Source organism: Mustela nivalis (genome assembly GCF_964662115.1).
Source record: "Mustela nivalis genome assembly, chromosome: 1".
In the NCBI taxonomy this organism is placed as follows: Eukaryota; Metazoa; Chordata; class Mammalia; order Carnivora; family Mustelidae; genus Mustela; species Mustela nivalis.
The window spans coordinates 167,826,905-167,844,043 of record NC_139020.1 but is presented as its reverse complement, the minus strand read 5'-3'; the positions used below and the strand labels follow the sequence as shown (position 1 = coordinate 167,844,043).

General features: G+C 38.7%; 1 protein-coding gene and 1 pseudogene across 8 annotated transcripts in view; one reads left to right on the top strand and one right to left on the bottom strand.

Moving 5' to 3' along the window:
• The window catches only part of GRM7 (glutamate metabotropic receptor 7), a 924,866-nt gene that overhangs the window by 351,483 nt on the left and 556,244 nt on the right, over positions 1-17,139 (top strand). The gene's annotated exons all lie outside the window — the stretch shown is intronic.
• On the bottom strand, positions 12,801-13,604 carry LOC309842366 (POU domain, class 5, transcription factor 1 pseudogene; annotated as a pseudogene). The gene has a single exon. The product of its transcript is annotated as a POU domain, class 5, transcription factor 1 pseudogene (transcript).

The following is a 17,139-nucleotide window of genomic DNA, read 5'->3' as shown; positions in this document are numbered from 1 at the left end:
AGCTAGAAAAACAACAAAGTGTTCATAAAAGCAACAATTTAGATGAATCTCAAAGTATTATGCTGAATGAAACAAGTTAGTCTCAAAAGGTTGCACACTTTATGATAACATGACATTCTTGAAAGGACAAGACTGTAGTAATGGAAAACAGGTCACTTGTTGCCAGCAATTAGGGGAGAATTTTACTTTAATGTACAAGAAAACTTTTTTGCTTTATTCAACCACTCTGATTGTGGTGATCATTACACAAATTTATATATGTCCCAAAATTCTTATAACTGGACACAAATATATCAATTTTACTGTATATAAATTAAAAAATAAAATAAAAATCATGCTCTGTGAACTACTAAACCATTATTTTTTAAAAGATTTTTATTTATTTATTTCAGAGGGGGGGAGAGAGAGAGAGTGTGTGTGTGTGTGTGTGTGTGTGTGTGCAGAAGTGGGGGGAGGGGCAAAAGGAGAGGGAGAAACAGACTCCCTGTTGAGCAGGGAGCCTGATGCAGGGCTCCATCCCAGGACTCAGGGATTGTGACCTGAGCTGAAGGCTGATGCCTAACCAACTGAGCCACCCAGGTACCCCCATACACCATTATTAATACTCCTTGCTAACTTCCATCACATCTGAACTTTAGGTCAGTGTTCTTAAACTTGACTGGTCATCAGAAATATCCAGGCCTTTCATTAACTGTAAAGACCCCCAAGACTTTCTACTGAGGATATTGATTCAATAGATCTGATCAAAGTCTAAGAATCGGTACAAGAGCTTAAGTAATTTGGGGGACTGAGAAAGTTTGAGAAATTGTCCAGATCAGTGGTTGCAGACTTCACAGAACACCAGAATCAACTGAGAAGATGTAGTAGGGTCTGAAATGGACCCACAAATTGGCATTATTAGCAAGGACCTCAGGAAAATATAATTCAGGTGGTTTGTGGGACAGACTTTAAGAAATGCCACTGTAGCTCAAAACTATGAAGTGAATGTCAAACTCAGATGGTTCTTTTGTGTCCACTCAGTAATTCTAAACGTCCTTGATTCGCTTCCCCTTCTATTCTCCAGCATAGGCATTCATACCACACCAGCCCCCTCAAATTCTCGACCTCACTCTCCCAGTAGTTAGTTGAACCTTGCCTTTGTCACCTAGAAAAACAGTATTTTTAGGGGACGCCTGGGTGGCTCAGTGGGTTAAGCTGCTGCCTTCGGCTCAGGTCATGATCTCAGGGTCCTGGGATCGAGTCCCGCATCGGGCTCTCTGCTCAGCAGGGAGCCTGCTTCCCTCTCTCTCTCTGCCTGCCTCTCTGCCTACTTGTGATTTCTCTCTGTCAAATAAATAAATGGAAAATATTTAAAAAAAAAAACAACAGTATTTTTAGATGTGCTCTCCTTCAAATTCCTCTTCTTATACTTTGAAATATAGAATTGCATCTAATTTCATTCTCTTTTTCAGTGCCCGAGGAAAAGGTATGTCTCACCTGCAAAGGTTACATATCTCTGCTTCTGTGCTCTTGATCTGAGTGCCTCGTGACCTTCTGCTCCCTCTCTCCTGCATTTCCAATTTTTCTTTCTGTACTGGTTCCTTCCACACAGCCTGTGAATGTGCTTGTCACCTCCATCTTATACTAGAAGCTCTCCTTTGACTTAGAATATCCTTTTATTGCTCACCCCTTCTGTTTTTCTTCACAGCTAGAGTCCTCAGGTAGATCTCCTATTACAGTTTCCACTGAGTGCCTATCCTTCACTTGTCACTTCACAGTCATCAGGCTTTTACCTTCAACCTCGCACTAAGATGTCACAGGTGAAAATATGCCAATAACCTCCTAGATACCGAAGCCTCTAGACTAATCCAGTCTTCTTCTGATTTGATCTTGTCAGGCCCTCCTTTCTTATTAAAAAGTAGACCTTTTCTGTTCTCCTCCTAATTTTCTGACCATTTCGTCTAAGTTTCCTTTCCTGGCTCATAATTCTTTATGCTTCAATGTCTGCTTTATCCAGGGGGTTCTGTTACTGGCCTTCATTTCTTTTCACCGATTTTTTCCCCCTCTGGGAAATCTCTTCTATGTCTATGACTTTAGTCATCATCTCTAGGCTCATGATTCCTGTAACTGTACCTCTCGTTAAGATCATAGGCCTGTAATTATAGGTGCCCAGTGTGTGTTTGTTGAGAGGATAGATGGGTGACTGTAAGGCTGGATAACTGAGCTAATATCTATGAACTGGAGAAACACCACAGTTGAAAGAAATAGGTCACTGATTTCTGATTGCATGGGTTTGCTTATAAGCAGAGACAGGCTCTAAGTTGTTTATTTGCTTTCATCATTCCCTTTTTCATCACTTCCGGATGATTAGAATATGAAATTGTATTTATCTTAGAAGTTCCATGATAGAACAGGAAATCTTAATGAACACTGGACCACTTTGGGAAGACCAAGGATTCAGTGGACCTCTTCCTTTTTGTACTTTTTTTTCCAGGGACCTGACTCTATTGTGCAAATTAATAACACACAAACAAGGGTCTGAATTATACTAAGGTAATGAATGGTAATACATGGACACCACTTCTTTGAAGCATCTGTGACAGCTAAGATTTTTGTGACAAACCTATTATTTTTTATTTCTTTTCAGCATAACAATTCATTATTTTTGCACCACACCCAGTGCTCCATGCAATACGTGCCCTCCTTAATACCCACCACCTGGCTCCCCCAACCTCCCACCCCCGCCCCTTCAAAACCCTCAGATTGCTTTTCAGAGTCCATAGTCTCTCATGGTTCACGTCCCCTTCCAATTTCCCTCAACTCCCATCCCCTCTCCATATCCCTATGACAAACCCATTTTTATTCATTCTCTTTATATCTCTCTATTTCTATCTCTTGCTATATTTCATTCTTTTTTCTCTCTTGCTATTATTCTTTCTTGTTCTCCTTTTCATATAGTCACATACACTCACATAACTTAAAATATTGGGATACTTTATTAAATTAAAAGGTAAAAGGGGCTTTAGTGGGTTAAAGCCTCTGCTTTCTGCTCAGGTCATGAACCCCAGGGTCCTGGGATGGAGACCTGCATCGGGCTCTCTGCTCATTGGGGAGCCTGCTTCCCTTTCTCTCTGCCTGCCTCTCTGCCTACTTGTGATCTCTGTCTGTCAAATAAATGAATAAAATCATTTTTAAAAAGGTAATAAGAGGTATGTTTAAAATATGAGCTCTAGGGGTGCTTGGGTGGCTCAGTTAAACATCTGCCTTTGGCTCAGGTCATGATCCCAGGGTCATGGGATCAAGCCCCACATCAGGCTTCTTGCTCAACAGGGAGCCTGCTTTTCCCCCTCCCACGGCTACTCTCTTGCTTGTATTCTCTCTCTCTGAAGCAATCTCTCTCTCTGTGTCAAGTAAATAAATAAATAAAATCTTTAAAAGAATAAATGAAATAAAATACAACAAAAGCATAGAGATTTTGGCATTTAAATATACAGCTAGAGACCAGACTTCTGACATCTGTAAGAAACCTCATGGCATCAAGCATTAATGAGATGACAACTGTTAGTGTAGATTCAAACTTAGTACCTTGAGCTGCTAGTGGGAATCTTGATTACTTCAAGTTTAGAAGTTGTAATTCCAAAAAGCACTGAATACAGTGCTTAATATGTAACTGATAATCAATAAATGTCAGTTCTGTTCTCCATTTCTTTTCACAAAAAGGTGTTGTCTCTGCTTGAGACATTCTCTAGTAAACCACATAGCTCATCTCCATTAATGAAGAAAAAACCAAACTCTGTGTATAAAATATATTTTCTGTTCACTTTAGTCACTCTTCTTTCCTCTTTCAGTTTATGGTTTCCAATTTACCTGCCTTTACAGTCACCAAATGTTTCTATACTCTGTACACAGAATCACTCTTGGTCTCTTGCTGACCCAAGGCAAGCTGTCTATTATCTCTGAATTCCTGCTTTCCTCATTGAAGTGGGGATGTATAGCATTACCACGTAGGAGCATTTGGAGGACTAACTGAGACTGAGCTGAAGGTGCACTTAACACAGTTTGGCAAATAAGAAACATTCCAAAAATGTTAAGTGCTCCTGTTGTGTTGTTTCAGACATCATATTTCTACTTATGGTTTAAGTCATTTCACTTCTAGAATGTTTTGAATCCTTGAGTTTTTTGGGTTATGGAATGTTTTGAATCCTTTAGTTATGTCTTAGAGCTATATCAATCCTCAGGGAGGCCTTTTCTGACTATTTCCTCTAAGTGGACCCCAGTGCCTTCCCATCCTAGCCACTCGCCTAACATGGAAGTGAGAGGGACCTGGAGGCACATCCTGGCTCTACCTAGTTTCAGCCAAATTCATTAACCTCTCGATGACTCAGGGTCCTAATCTGTTAAGCAGATAATAATAGTACTTGTGTCATAGAGTTGTTGTGAGGGTAAAATTAGTTCATGTGAATAAAATTCTTCATGCAGTTTCTGGCACAAAATATATGTTAAGTGTTTGCTCTTTTTATGATTATAGTCATAGCACTTATTGGATTCTGAAATCATCTTGCTTAATTATAATTTTATAGTCTGTTTCACCCCCTCCAGAATAAAAAAGGATTCAACAGAAGAGGAAAGATCCATGCCTCATATTTCCTTGTTTACTGCTGTATCCCCAGAGGCTTGAACAGGGCTTGATGTACATCATGTTTTTGTTGAATGAATAGTGTATGCTATCAATCATCTAATTCCTAAGACCTGAAATTGTACACAGTAGGTTCTAAAAAATGTATTTGATGATGAAAGCTCAAATATCATTCATGATTTTTTTTTTAAACCAAGTCATGCAGGTATTGCCTAGTGAGAAAATTGAGAGCTATAATTGCTGTTTGAATTGTGTGAATCCTTCAAGAAGATTCTGATCTCCCTCCATGCTTTAGTGAGTCAGTCAGGGTGCCTCTGTCTCACTTGATTTAGTTTGGTGACTTCCCTTGGATGGGAGCTATGAAAATAAATTACAAGAAGACTTCCCTCCCATGCATCCCAATTCAAAGAAAGTTCTTTACAGATTTAGTTCTAGAAAGGGAAATAAATTAGTGTTTCTTTTAACTTGGGGATCTGGGCTGAATGTTTCTGGTTGTTCAATGTAAATTCTAGAGAAAGAATATTGGGATTTTGGAAGTATATGTAGTTGATATGTTGGGAGCAGTGGAGTTAAAGTGGTTTCACAGCTGCTTTATTTCAGTGATTTCCCCAGCAAAACCTTTAAAACAAGGAGTGCAGAACTTTTGAGATTGGACTTAATGAAATAATAGGGGGATAAAGGAAAGATATAAAATGCATGGGAGAGTATATTAAAGAGATAAAGGGGCCTGAGGGGAAACTATGAATCTGGTAGCCCTTTCTAGAAGTCTGTATATGGAGATACCTGGATAAAAATCTATCTACAAAAACTAAATATGTGATGACCACTATTTGCTAAAGCTACTTCTCTGAAATGGCTTCCCATTCTAATGTTTAGCAAAATAAAGTATGTATTATAAATCTTCCAACTTTTGTTGCATTTATCATAGTTCTCCAGAGAAATAGAACCAAGAGGATATATGTGGATATATATAAAAGTCTGGTAAGGCCTGAATTTGAAGGGTGAACCAGCAGACTAGAAACTCAGGGAAGGGATAGTGTTGCAGTTCAAGTCCTAAGGCTGTCTTCTGACAGAATTCCCTCTTTCTTGGTGAGGTCCTTCTTTTGCTCTGTTTAGGACTTCAGTCGAATGAGGTCCACCTACATTTTGAAGGGCAATCTGCATTACATAAAGTCTACCTACTTAAATGTCACTCTCATTCAAATCACCCTCAGGGAAACATACAGAATAATGTTTGACCTCATTATAAAATTAAACATCACACTGAGCATGATCTGGCTCCTGTTTAGCTACCAACTTCATCTTAGACCACTTTTCTTCTTCAAACACACAGGCCTTCTTTCAGTTCCTCACAGACACAAATTCCTTCTTTCCACTTTAAGGTCTTCATAGGTACCATTCCCTCTGCTTGAAATGCCCTTCTACTCATTCATGACCTGAAAAGCCCTCTCCCATCCTTTAGCCTCAGCTTAAATATCCTTTTTGTTAGTGGAGATATTTCTGAACTCCAGTCTCAATCAGACTTCCTTATTAGCATCTCTGTATCAAGCCATAGTATCTTTCATTATACTCATCACATTTATATGGCTTGACATAGTAGTAATTATTAATTCATTTTCTGTATCTCCCAGTTTCATGTCTGTTTTCCCTTTCAATTTGGATACTATGTGAGTTCATGGACCTGACTCATTGTGTTAACTCCATGTCAGTACACATGGTAGCTTCCAAATAAATGGAAGTTGAAAAAAATATTTCCCATATTAAGCTTAGAAGTCCAAAGAATCTTTTGAATCAGAAATAATTTGAAATACTTCCTTATACCTTTTGGTATCAAAGGCAAACATTTCTTCAGTTAAAGGAGATCTTAAATCTTGATAGGTACTTAACTTAAAAAGGCATGTTCTTAGATACTATGTCCTATGTGATTCAGTAGGTTAGGAAGTGAGATTAGAAATTTTTGCCTTGTAAAAAGTACCTCGGTGACTCTTGGGCTTTAGTTAATATACCAGCAGCTGAGAACTACCTATATTAGACCAAACTTTAACCTAACTCAGGGCTCTCACCCCTGATGATGGGAGCTCATTGTGTGCATATGCTGTTTATGTCATATTGACACACATAGATTAGACCCAATTCTAGACTAAGTGGAAACAGAAATCATGTTCTTTCAAATAACTAAAGACATCTTTCATGTCTACTATTACTTCATGTTAAAAAAAAATTACAGTTCTGTCAGTAATAATTACTTTTTCCTGGACTCTTAGCCTTCTCTGATGCTCTTGATTCTTTAGTAGATGGTCCCTCCAAAGTTGTTTATTAGAGACTCAACCAACACTCTGTCTCCGGACATATTTGTAGTATGGAAGATGATTAATTAAGATAGTGCAGTTCTATTCAAATATACCTCTGTTACTTGTTTCTCTTAACCTCTTCTATTTTACCTGTTCCTGAGCATGTAATGTTTTGAAATATCAGTCAAGTTTTATATTTTGAGAATTTCTGTTTCTGAGGTGATATCTCAAAGGAGAAATACTTTCTACCTCAAGGTTTTTTCCAAGTCTAGCCAGAAACAGTCTCAATTTTCTTAGTGTTATTAGATCTCAACTGACCAGTTCCTGGAGTGTATAGTTACTCTTGTGCTTAAAAAATCATAATTGAAAGCCTAACCAACTCAAATGAATAAGGAAAAACAAAAATGGCAAGACCTTGAGAAGAGGTCCATTTCTCCATCAGGACCCTGGTAAAAGGCTTAGTGAAAACATGCTGGACATCAAAGATTAAGTGGGATCCAGTTGGGTATTCTGGTTAGTAAGTGATGTAAGATTTGAAAAATAGGCTGGCATGAGATTGTGAAGGCTAAGCATTTAGATTTTATTTTAGAAGTAGTAGAGATCTAGGGTCTGGTGATGAGTTTTTAATCAGAAGACTTACAGAATCAGTTTTTTAAAAATATTAAAGCAGCTATGGAATAAAGGGTGAAATAAAATAAAAGAGATGGAGGATAAATAAACCAATCAAGGGGAGATAAGAAAGGTTAGGCTTTCTATACAACACAGATGAATCTTCCACCATGATATTGAGAAAAATATGCCAAACACAAAAGGGTGATATTCTACAACTCAATTTATATGAAACTGAAAAGTAGGCAAAACATTAATAGTGATAGAATTCAGTGGTTACTTTTGCAGGGATGTAGTGACTGGGAGGCTCTGGTGGTGCGGATAACATATATCCTGGTCCAGGATGTAAAAACTCATCTAACTCTATAATTTAGTTATGTATATTTATAATATGTAAAAATTCAAGAAGTCTATTCCCCAAAATGGGGATGAGGTTAGAGTGAAGGAAATTAGAATTGGAAAGCCAGAAGAAATCCTTTCCACAATACATCTTTTAGGAGAAAAAAGTCTAATGGAATATATAGACATAGTGTGAAAAAATACTCAGCATCTCTCATCACCATGGAAATACAAATCAAAACCACAATGGGATATCACCTCATACCTGTCAGAATGGCTAAGTTCAAAACTCAAGAAACAAGTGTTGGTGACGATATGGAGAAAAAGGAATGCTCGTGCACTGTTGGTGGGAATGCAAACTGGTGTAGCCATTCTGGAAGACAATATGAAGGCTGCTCAAAAAATTTGAAAAATAGGACTACTCTATGATCCAATAATTACACTATTGGTTATTTATGCAAAAAAAATGCAAAAAAGCTAGTTCAAAGAGTTATATGCACCTCAATGTTTATTGCAACATTGCTTACAATAGCCAAGTTATGAAAGCAGCCCAAATGTCCATCAATAGATAAAAAGATAAAGAAGATGTGGTATATACAATGGATTATTATTGGGCCATCAAAAAGAATGAAATCTTGCAATCTACAACAGTATGGATGGATCTAGAGAGTAGGATGCTAAGTGAAATAAGTCAATCAGAGAAAGACAAATACCATATGATTTTACTCATATGTGTACTTTAAGAAACAAAACAAATGAGTAAAGGAGAAAAAGAAAAAGAGAGAAAAGCCAAAAAGTAGACTTAACTATAGAGGACAAACCAGTGGTTACCAAAGGGACCACAGTGAGGGTAGGGATGAATGAAGTAGGTGATGGGTACTAAGAGTACCCTAATCTTATGTGGAGAAAGGGAAACCCTCTTACACTGTTGGTGGGAATGCAAGTTGGTGCAGCCACTTTGGAGAACAGTGTGGAGAGTCCTTAAGAAATTAAAAATAGAGCTTCCCTATGACCCTGCCATTGCATTACTGGGTATTTACCCCAAAGACGCAGATGTAGTGAAAAGAAGGGCCATCTGTACCCCAATGTTTATAGCAGCAATGGCCACGGTCGCCAAACTGTGGAAAGAACCAAGATGCTCTTCAGTGGACGAATGGATAAGAAAGATGTGGTCCATATACACTATGGAGTATTATGCCTCCATCAGAAAGGATGAATACCCAACTTTTGTAGCAACATGGACGGGACTGGAAGAGATTATGCTGAGTGAAATAAGTCCAGCAGAGAGAGTCAATTATCATATGGTTTCACTTATTTGTGGAGCATAACAAATAACATGGAGGACATGGGGAGATGGGGAGGAGAAGGGGAATTGAGGGAAATTGGAAGGAGAGATGAACCATGAGAGACTATGGCCTATGAAAAACAATCTGAGGGTTTCGAAGGGGTGGGGGTGGGAGGTTGGGGGAGCCAGGTGGTGGGTATTATGGAGGGCACATATTGCATGGAGCACTGGGTGTGGTGCATAAACAATGAATTCTGTTACACTGAAAAGAAAAAAAAAAAAAGAAATAGATATTGCCAATATAAATAAATAAATAAATAAATAAATAAAATACCCTAATCTTGATGATCACTGAGTAATATATGGAACTGTTGAATTACTATATATACACTTGAAACTAATTTAACATTGCATGTTAATTATACTAAAACTAATTTAAAACATGCTAAGGGACAATATTATATTGAATTCTCAATATTTTACATAAACATACTAGAAATGTGTTAAAACACACACACACACACATGGTATAGCAATTTCTGTTCTTAAGGTGGTTTGTACCTGCAAAACTCACTGTGGTAGTCTCTAAATGTGACTGCTATCAACCTCTCCCATCCTATAAGTACGTAGGGTCCATGTGCCTCCACTTGAATCTGGGCTGCCTTTGCAATTCAATTTAATCCTTAAAACATGGAGGAAATGACACTGTGACAATTCCATGCTCCGCTATTAAGATTCCTGGAAACCTCTGCTTTATTTCTTGGGAAACTGTCCACCATGTTTTGAAGAACCTTGGGTTGGGCTGCCACATGCTGAGCCATCACGTGGAAAGACAAAGCTCTAAATGACCAGATGTTGAGTGTTTATGGATCTTCCAGTTCAGCTGCTGATAGAAGACAACCAAGGGAGTATCATGGGATGGTGTCACATGAAGCAAAAGAATCACAACTCAGCCAACCCTGCCCTGAATTCTTGGCTTTCGAGAAAAACCACATGGTTTTTGTTTTATGCTCCTAAGCTTCAGAGTAGTGTATTATAAAATGATAACTACAACAGTTGCCTTTTAGAGTGGTGGCTCTCAGTAGAGAATGGGGGTATTTTTTTCCCATAGGGGACATTTGTCAACGTTTGGAGATATTTTTAATTGTCATAAATGAAGAGGCTGCTACTGACATCTAGTGGGGAGAGGCCAATGGCATTGTTGGACACCCTACACTGCACAGAGCAGCCCTTGCAACAAAGAATCATCTGACCCATAATATTTATAATGCCAAAATTGAGAACCTGATGTAGAGCAATGATTCATAATTTAGGTGGTACCCAGGAATTAGTCTTCAAAGCCATATTTCCTAAACTTCGCTGATAACATTAATTACCTAGGATTCGTGTTAATGTATATAAAATCTTAAAATCATTCTGGACCCTCAAAGTCAGAATCTCTAGGGAAGGAGCTTAGAAAGTTATATTTTTGCTTTCATGGAAGTTTGAAAAACACTGACCTAGCCCAGAATTTCTCAGATTTTAATGTGCATAGAAATAATCTGGCCATTGTTTAAAAATTTTAAATCAGGTTTATGTGGACTGGGATGAAGCCCCAAATAGCTAAAGCAATCTTGGGAAAGAACAAACCTGATGGTATTGCAGTCCCAAATTTCTGACTTCTAACAAGCTCCTAGGTGATGCCTAAGCATTGCTTCTTGAACCACACTTTGAATAGCAGACTCTTAAGCAGTAGTTCTCAAACTTTTACGTGCATCAGAATAGATGCACATGCCCAGGTTTGATTCTGCAGGTCTAGGGTGTGGCCTGAGATTTTGTATATCCCTCAAGTTCCTAGATGACGCTAATGCTAGTAGTCTGAATCACACTTGAGAACCAATGCCCTAGATTATTATTTTGCACATCTAAGTGTACATAAAAATTTACCTCAGGCGACTGCAAAAATTGAAGGTTCTCAGAACCTCTCCCCACTCACCACTACATTTCTTCCTTCATTCTGGGCTTGGAACCAAATAATTTGCATTTTAATAAGTTGCCTCACCTGGGGTGATTCTAATATTAGTGGTATAGGACCATGGCTTATGAAACACTGTCCTAGGGGAATATATTAGAATATCTAGTGTTTATGGGAGGGGCCTGGGCAAATCACGGAAAAACACATTTAATTTTATAATTGGTTTGATTTGCTTCTGATTCCCATTTTTAATTTATTTTGAAATATCAAATAGCATTGAAAAAGTAGAGACGATTTTTCTGCTTATGAAGGCTGCCATGGATTATATACTAGAACTGGAAGTACAGTTTTAGAAAGGGTGCTTTCTTCCTGTATAGTTTCCCAATTCTTTTTTTTTTTAAGATTTTATTTATTTATTTGATAGAGAGAAATCACAAGTAGATGGAGAGGCAGGCAGAGAGAGAGGGAGGGGGAAGCAGGCTCCCCGCTGAGCAGAGAGCTCAATGCGGGACTCGATTCCAGGACCCTGAGATCATGACCTGAGCCGAAGGCAGTGGCTTAACCCACTGAGCCTCCCAGGAGCCCTAGTTTCCCAATTCTTTGTGAGTCCCTGCACTTTCCTTCTCTGTAGCAGCTGCAAGTTGTATGCTGCTGTCAACTTAAAGAGAAAACATCAATAGTAATGGCCACAGTTAAACTTTCTTGGATTTTTGCCATGTATTCGACATTACGTAAATACTTAGCAAAAGCTATCTAATGTAATACACCAGATAATCTTTTATGTATCTAATGTAATAGACAGATAATCTCTTCATAAGAAGGAACTATTATTCTCAATGGTTAGATGGGGAAATTGAGGCATACCAAAATTAAGATATTTTGCCCAAGATCATATAACTAATTAATATCAAAGCCCAAGTTTTACATTGTCTCATAGGATAACTGTTAGATGATTAAGAGGCAGGATATAAGCATCTATATTAAATACAATTTTTTAAAAGGAACACTTCTTATGTAAAGCAATAATTAAAATGGAATGATCTTTCTATAATGGGTAAAATAATTTGGGGACAAGATTAGATTACGTGCTGCCTCAACATGGCTGAAGTTTGTACAATATTCTACTACTAATTACATTACCAGCTATTTTTTTTAAACCCTCTAGAAACTTTAATGTATTTATCTTAATTTCCTACTAAGATCTGTTGCTTTTGGAGCTCTGTGTTCCCTAGTAATGTCTTTTGGCTTGTTGGCGTGTTTAATTGAGAAAGTTTGTAGTCATGTTGCCTTAAATCAAATGTAATTCTCAGGATTGTCTTGTTCTCTGTTCTAAGATATATGTGGGAAGTGTTTTCCCCATTTATGTCATCTTCTTTCATTAAATACCTGCTTTCAGGTAAAGTTTCAAGTAGCCTTTTGCTATCACCATTACTCAATTTTCTACTCCTAAGTCAAGTATACATTTCCCCCACCTACTTTGTCACAGATTTCTTTAAGAACAAATGATGAGTGATGCAGGGATTAAAAACAAGAACATCCTTGAACTTCATCTTCCTTCTAAAGTGTTCCCCCAGACTCCCTGCCCCCACACCCTTTGTGTTGTTCCCAAATCCTTTCTTCAGGAATGAAGAACTTAATCCCAAAGCCTGGTTCGAATCCCAGGTTCTCCTTCCTTAGCTCTCCCCTTTCCTCTGCAACACCCCACCCCTACCCTATTTCCTGGGAAGGACCAGCACCTTGGTTTGAATGCATGGGAGACCCCAGAGTGGTACAAGACACAGATGGAAAGGCTTCACCCTCCAGGAAAGGGACCGAGGGTACAGCCTAGTAAGGCCTCCATACCCTGGACCACCAAAATGGGGTCTTGGTGCAAGAAGAAGATATACTGGTGACCCTGAGAAAGGGGACCCAGCAGCTTCAAAATCTCTCCTTGTGAATACTCACCACTTGATACTTTGCCCTTCTGGAGATGATTGCAGAATCATGCTTGAACCACATCCTTCTGACACCTGAGCTGTGGAGCCATGTCGCTGATTGGCTGTAGGGCAGGTTTCAGGCACTGCAAGCACATGTTCTCGCTCAGTTCTCCAGACTTACTCACTTTCTCTTTTGGGCCTGCACGGGGGTCTTTGTTTTGCATATCTCCTGTAGATTTTCATCTTTGTCAGCTTCCTCCACCCACTTCTGCAGCAGGGGCCGCAGCTTACACATGTTCTTGAAACTGAGCTGCAGAGCCTCAAAATAGCAGATGGTCGTTTGGCTGAACACCTTCCAGAAGATAACCCTCACCATGTGCCCTGCATTGGCCTGAGTATATTCCAGGGTGATCCTCTTCTGCTTCAGGAGTTTGGCAAATTGTTGCAGGTCTTTCTGTAGAACTTTGATGTTCTGGGACTCCCCAGGGATTTGCTCCAACTTCTCCTTGAGAGCTTCACAGCCTCTAGTGGGATAGTACAGGGTCGGGGGAGGACCCCTCGAAGTTGCTTTTCTGCTCCCACGTCTCAAGGCCATCTTGGGGCACTATCCCCATTTTAACCTGAGGTTCACAGTATAAAATCCCACCCCAGTACTCCTATGGGGGGGGGCATGGGTGAATCCCCCACACCTCAGTCTGATTCCTGACTATCAGGAGGGCCTTGGAAACCCAGCAAGGCTCCAGCCCTCCTGGCCCATTGCCTTCACCCCCAGTGAGGGCAAGAAGGCTAAGTCCGAACCCGATGTCCACCATGGGGAACCCAGTCCCCAAGCTGGGGTCCTGGAAAAGTATACAAAGTATTCTTAAAACAATAGCAAGCACACAACATTTCTTTTGCTCCTTCAAAAAATACCACTCCTGGTTCTCAACTTTCTCAAAGATATACTCGGCTATCTTAAGTGCATCCCAGACCTTCTGAGTCCAAAATCTCCAGTTTAAGAGACTGCTTTTTTGGGTAATGCCTCGGACAGTGTGAGCTTCTACATTTACCATAATCTAGATGTTGAGGTACAGTAGTTTAGAAGGCCACTGATACCATTCTTATCGTGAGGTATTTTTGTTGTTGTTGGGTTTTTTTGAGTCCAGACTATTTTTTAAATTATGAAACTTCTGAGTATGTTAGGCATCATGTAGTATATAAACATATTTTCTCCTGGGATGCATAGAAAATAAATACTTATGTGTGTTCATATCCATGCCCCAATGCCTCTTCCCTTCCCCGGTAAATTTAGATATTTGAAATTAGATTGATTCCAGGTAAAGCAGGAAAGACTTACTGAGAAAAAGGAAATTAAATTGTTAAAAAAAAATAGGCAGTTGTAAGGGGATAGGCATTTTAATGTGTGGAGAAAGCTGGGATATAATACATGAAGAGTTTGTGATTATGATCGAAGAATAGATCAAAGTGTTTGGGGTTATAGGGAACCACTATTCTGCAAACTTCTACCAACATGGATTAGTTCGTCTGGTTTTGGCTTAATATAAATGGAATCACAGGAAGTGGACTCCATTATATCTGGCCTCTTTAACTCCAGGTTATGTCTGTGAGAATTATACCTGTTGCAATACTTTGTTCTGTTTTATTGCTGTACAATATTCCATTTGAATATTACAGTTTACCTATTCTACAGTTTGTGAACATTTGGGTTGTTTTCCACTATTTGTGTATTAGGAAGAGTCCTATAAAAAACATTTTTGGACATGTCAAAAAAAAGTATTTGGGGTTATATATAATAGGAAGGAAGAAAATTCAAACTAACAGAAGACAGAACATGTATTTTGCACTTAGAGGAAAAAGTTCAGGTGTAGGACAGAAGTCAGACCTCGTTTGCTCAGGACTCCTGCCCTGTTTCCCTGAATCAGCCACCACTCCCTGCTGTGGCAGCTTCATCTTCAGACAGGAGGGCATGGCTGGGGCATATTGAAGCCTCATGTAGTATTTGAAGTTCAGAGAAGGATTGATGATTCTTCCAGTGGTTCTCTAATAGAAGCAAAGAGATCTCTTTTTCAGTGGCCTAAGCAATAATTAATTATCTTTTACTGGACAATAATGGGTTACCTGCCAATTATTTCACCAATCCCTTTAGCCAAGAATGTTTCATGAAAGTGAGTGATTTAGTCCTGCATTATTGAGTTCATCAGTGACAAGGGTAAAAGAGTCCCTTGAACCTAATGAGGTCTGGAGGTTAGATCAGCCCTCCCTGAAGCACATGGACTACCTCATAATAAAGGGCGAAAACACTGAGAAATGGATGCTGGGTGGGCAAAGAACCACCGTAGAGATAGGAAGAAGGTCTTGTTCTGGTGCTAGAAGTGTTCTTGATTGCACTGAATGTCACATCCTCACTTCTTCTCCATTGTGAGTGCTGGACAGTCTATTGCTTTTTAACAGAAGTGGAAAAATACTGGACCCAACACTACATTAATTGTAGAGCAGTGTTTTTTCCCTCCATTTGGAAATGAATACATTAATAATTGTTCATATTAAAAATAGCTTTGTAAGAGGAAAAAACATGCAATTTATGTTCTAGGTCAATATTTGGGGATTTCTGAACTGTTTTTCATTTGTAAATAAGTAATTCAGTGAAGATTAAAATGGTTTGGCTCCAAATAAGTAAATAATTAATAATCATCTTGCTTTCTGGGTGACTTATTTAAGCATTAGCTCTAAAATTAAGTATGGAAAAAGGATAGTAGTGTGGAAAAGTGACTATGTTTTTTACATTCAAATTGAATCCTATTCTTAGGAGGACTAAGGTCCTAGACTCCCAAATGTGTTTTATACTCTTATTTATTTATTTTTTTACAATGTAAGATAGCTTTTCCCAAACATCATGTTACGCCTTTATAAGTTAACATCAGTGTTTTTCTGAATGTGATGAATTGGTTTGTTCAGAAACATATTTTTAAATAATAATAATAATTTCAAAGAAGCTGAAGATCTGGGGACTCTTGCATTATGGATATGCATTAGACTTAGTGTCACCATTTTCTTATAACTTTGAATTAATAATTTGGAAAGAACTTTAACTAGTACTGTGAAGTTGTTCATTTCAACTCCATAGCTCAGTCAACCAAGTAACACATACCCCTGGTGGCATCAGGAAATGGAAGGTTTGCCTTTCAGGGCTGTCCTTGGTTCAGAGGCGCATAATTCACCCAGAATCACACACAAAGCAAGATTGTCATGCTATTTTTACTTAATTGTCTTACATCATGTTTCCTTTCAAAATTGCTTTCCAATAGCAAAACTTATTGATTTTAATATTCTGTGAGAGGGGTTCAAATTTATTTGAAGATGGGTTTGATATTTGGAAATACAACAGTCATTCAGAACAGTAGCAGGTTTATTATGTGAGTATGGTGACACATCATGTAGAGGTAGGAAAGGCAATAGCAAGATATGAGTATGGAGTGATAATAGTAATTTTCACATGCTATGATAAACTGCCCAAGAAGATGATTCTAGTTGCGCCTGGGTGGCTCAGTGGGTTAAGCCTCTGCCTTTGGATCAGGTCATGATCTCAGGGTCCTGGGATCAAGCCCCATATCAGTCTCTCTGCTCAGCAGGGAGCCTGTCCCCCCCCCCCCCGCCGTCTCTGCCTCTCTGCCTGCTTGTGGTCTCTGTCTGTCAAATAAATAAATAAAATCTTTAAAAAAAAATGTATGTTGATAATCTGCTCATTTGTACCAAATTGATGAAAGAGTTGTTTGAAGAGCCTTACCTTTGACGTTTACTCAAGCACCCTGGCTAAATAAAATAGGAATGAATAGAATTGTGCTGTGTGTCTTTTAATCGTTGAGTTTCCCTAAGGTACATCAGTGTATTGGACATGATTGTCTTTGTTCATGACTTTGTATTAGTGCTGTAGCTATAACGCGGACATACACCAAAGTCTTAAAGAGAAGAGACTCTTAAGTAGTGAGTTGGTAATGATGTACATTTAGTTCTATGTGTCTCAGTCCTTTTGCTTTTATTTTCTTTCTCTCTTTTTCACTGCCTCCTCCTGACCACTTCTTTGCTTATTAGATCTCTCATTAGAAGGCAGATAGGGAAATCAAAAGGTAATG